We start from the raw sequence: 4,279 nt of genomic DNA, 5'->3' as shown, positions 1-4,279 counted from the left end.
CTTACTTATTTTCTTATGTTTAGAAAGTAAACAAAAAAATATTATTTCAAGAACATTTATAAAACTTAGGTAAATACTATGAGAATAGATGTAGGGGTGTTGGAGGGGAATGAGAGGTTTGGGAGACAATCAACATGAAAATCCATTTATGAAGCTTTCGCTTACTTACATCAAAAAAGGTGCAACTCGAGTTGCTCCGAAGTTAAAGCTTATTTGCCTCATATATAAAATTACATATACATGCTTTATATGTCAAGATCAAAAGTTGTTTATGCTATTAAAATTTAGTAGTTAAACTCATTATATAAAAGAAGTAAAATGAACATATAATTGGATTCAAATTAATTGGACTAGTGAACTCTAGATGGAGCACTAGTTATACTACTTTCACTTGTTTAAACAATTATGCATAGTTATATTTAACATAATAGCGTAAGTTGTTTACATGCTATCGTTGTCTAGAAGTTAAACTCATTAACTTAAAACAAAAAGAAGTGAATTCAGATTAGTCAAGCCAATAAATTTCAAATAACAATTATTAAAAAAAAAAAAAAAAAAAAAAGAGCTAACATATGGTGAAAAAACAAAAAAAAAAAAATTTAGCAAACATATACACTGAATTAGGCAATCACAGCCATACAATGAGTGAGAGGCTATCTATCTAGTTATCATCCATAATCTCATCCATTTTCTTCCCTCCATTCATTCATAAACTTCCATACTAAAAACCACTTTCTTCTTCATCACTACACGTTACTGTTGCTGCATTTCTAAAAAAAATGGCTTCGGCTTCGGCTGCTCTCTCAGTAGCCAACTCTTCTCTCCAGGTCCTTCATTCATTAATATTGTCCTTTTCATTTCTTGTTATTAGCCGAACTCGACTTGTTTGGGATTGAGCCGTAGTTGTTGTTAAACATTTTGTTGAGTTGTTTTTTTATTGTGTTAATGGGCAGGTCAGCAACAAAGGATTCTCTGAATTCTCTGGTTTGCGCACCTCATCAGCTGTTCCATTTGGAAGGAAAACTAATGATGACTTGCTCTCTCTTGTTGCCTTCCAGACCTCTGTTGTGAGTACTACTAATCCTATTGCATTATAATCTCTTGAGTGATTGATTCTAGTGAACAATATTGTTAATTATGTGCACTGACGATGTACATAAACAGTAGATACACGATCAGATCACTTATAAGGTAACATAGGTAATTCTATATTGTGAGTGCTACTATTGCATTCAAAACTCTTGCGTGATTGAGTACAAGATAGTTAAGTTCTGTGTACAGGCGGTGTAAACAATATATATACATAATCAAATCAGTTATAAGGTAAATTACTGTGATAGCCATTAATTAGTAACATGATCAGAATGTTAACTGACCTATTATAATAGGTTAAATTATATTGATGGTGCAGGAAATCTATATACCGTCAGTGTATATAACTAAAAATCCTTAAAAAGTAAGACAGAAGAATATGTATCCTTCATACATAGTTGTGATCAAGACTTGCTCTCTGTTCTGATGCTCAAATAAGTGCTATTGTTGTGCTTTATTAAAATTACCACTAGGAGTTAGAAAAAGATTCTTAAACCAAAAAACAAAAAGAAAAAGAAGTAGCATCCACATAAAGATCTTGATGCAAATTGTTCAATTTGAAGAGTTTGAAGGAAGATCAAACACTATTCTTAAAGAAAATTCAGACCACAAAATAAATGATAATATTGTATAGATGCAAAAATGCAGGTAAGGTGTCTGCATACAATACCTCGCGTCCTAGCCTTTTTTCCGGACCTGCGCATAGCGGGAGCTAGTGCAATGGGTGTCCTTTTTATTGTATATCATCTAAATTGTACTTACAACAGTTTTGCTCATTATATAACAAGATGTTTCTTGTGATAATGACATGTAATTGGATTTTATAAAATGTAGATTGGAGGAGGGAAGAACAAGAGCGGAGTAGTGGAGGCAAAGTTGAAAGTGGCCATCAATGGATTTGGAAGAATTGGAAGGAACTTCTTGAGGTGCTGGCATGGTAGAAAAGACTCTCCCCTTGATGTCATTGCCATCAATGACACTGGTGGTGTCAAACAAGCCTCTCACCTTCTAAAATATGACTCCACCCTTGGCATCTTTGATGCTGACGTCAAGCCGGTTGGCACTGATGGCATCTCCGTCGATGGAAAAGTCATCCAAGTCGTCTCCGACCGCAACCCAAGCAACCTCCCCTGGGGGTAAGTTCTCTCATACTAACATGTAACAAAAGGATTTAAGTTGTATACGTTCACATATATAACGTAAAGAAATTTACATTATTAACTGTAGCTTAACCTATTATAGTAGGTTAGTTATCCTATTTTCTCAAGTTACAAATTCACCTTACTATTTCTTCTTGTTTATACTCGGTTTTAAGGACGACTGGTGTAAAAATTCCTTTACACTTGCAAATTTTTAACGTATAAAAGCTTAGGTTATCACAAAATAGCTATCCACTTTAGTGTATATGTGTGGTCCAAGCTCAACTTGGACCAGTATTTTTAGTTACTTGTAAGAAAAAGACTAATAGAAACTGTATTATGATACAGGAAACTCATATTATCAGTTGTCTAAACAGAAACAGTAGTTCTGAGTTTTAACATGTCTAGCCATGAATCATGGACAACATGCTTAATTTAGCTCATGTGGTGTCTAACATATAGTAGTAGCTTGAGCTACCTTATACCTAGTCAACGTCTAATTTCTACAATTGTTCCAACTTTTGTTTATAATTGTTCAGAGATCTTGGGATTGACTTGGTTATAGAAGGTACCGGAGTGTTTGTCGACAGAGACGGTGCTGGAAAACACATCCAGGCTGGAGCCAAGAAGGTGATCATCACCGCTCCCGGAAAAGGTGACATCCCTACTTATGTTGTTGGTGTCAATGCTGACCTCTATAACCCTGATGAAACCATCATCAGCAATGCCTCTTGCACCACCAACTGCCTTGCTCCTTTTGTCAAGGTTCTTGACCAAAAATTTGGTAAGTCATCTTTATCTAGTAATACACGAGCATAAGTATTCTTTACTTTCATTGTACATAACTTAAAGGAAAAAAATTAATTAAGGCAAAAATTAATTACGGGCACTAGCCAAAATATACAAAACCTATACACTGATTATGTATATCATATGTATATTATATTGTATATTATATGTATATTGTATGTATTGTATATATATTATATGTATATTTATACTTAATATACAAAACACACACATTTACCGGCTATTACGTTTTAGAGGGGTCCAAAAATGTAACTCTCCCTTCCATGAATGAATATCTTTCCTTTAATAGGCATTATCAAGGGAACCATGACAACTACTCACTCTTACACCGGTGACCAAAGGCTTCTTGATGCAAGCCATAGGGACCTTAGACGCGCACGAGCTGCAGCTCTCAACATAGTTCCAACCTCAACTGGTGCTGCTAAGGCTGTTTCCTTGTCCTCCTGAACCTTAAGGGGAAGCTCAATGGCATTGCCCTCCGTGTGCCCACCCCTAACGTCTCGGTTGTGGACCTTGTTGTTCAAGTCTCCAAGAAGACATTTGCTGAGGAAGTGAATGCTGCATTCAGAGAGGCTGGTGACAATGAGCTCAAAGGCATTCTTGCTGTCTGCGACTTTAACCTCTCGTGTCGGTCGACTTCCGGTGCAGTGACGTGTCATCAACTGTTGATGCTTCACTCACTATGGTCATGGGAGATGACATGGTTAAGGTTATTGCTTGGTATGATAATGAATGGGGTTACTCACAGAGGGTGGTTGATCTTGCAGATATTGTTGCAAACCAGTGGAAATGAAATATGAAAAATAAAAGCAGTACTGCTAAATAGTGGCTTAATTTTTTTTGCCTCGTTTGTAGATTATTATTCCTTTTTGAAAATTGTAATGAGAACCAAAACAATTTTCCAGCTTGTGAAATCTCAGCTTCAATAAAAGTTCCCTTTCTTGTCTTTGTAGAGTCTGCCGTTGATATACAATTAGAAAAGTACTTTTTGAACGTTAAAGCTTATACTCCCTCCTTTTCAATCTAACCTGTCTTAGTTTGACTCGCACGAGGTTAAAGAAAATAAGGAAGACTTTTGAATCTTGTGATCTCAAACTAAAAACGAGTGCAATTTACCAAAATGCCCTATGAGTTTTGTGGTCCTAAACAAGCCATTTAGAATGTTGGAATTGGAGAGTTTCTTTTTGTAACAGAACTAAAAATGAAAGTATGACACTTAAATTGAAATGGAGGGAGTA

General features: G+C 35.5%; 1 pseudogene; it reads left to right on the top strand.

The window, feature by feature from the left end:
• The first annotated feature begins 643 nt into the window (after positions 1-643).
• LOC132060434 (glyceraldehyde-3-phosphate dehydrogenase A, chloroplastic-like) lies at positions 644-4,041 on the top strand (annotated as a pseudogene).
• The last annotated feature ends 238 nt before the right edge of the window (positions 4,042-4,279 follow it).

The sequence above is a fragment of the Lycium ferocissimum genome, chromosome 6 (genome assembly GCF_029784015.1).
Source record: "Lycium ferocissimum isolate CSIRO_LF1 chromosome 6, AGI_CSIRO_Lferr_CH_V1, whole genome shotgun sequence".
Classification (NCBI taxonomy): Eukaryota; Viridiplantae; Streptophyta; class Magnoliopsida; order Solanales; family Solanaceae; genus Lycium; species Lycium ferocissimum.
This window is presented reverse-complemented; position numbering and strand designations above follow the sequence as displayed.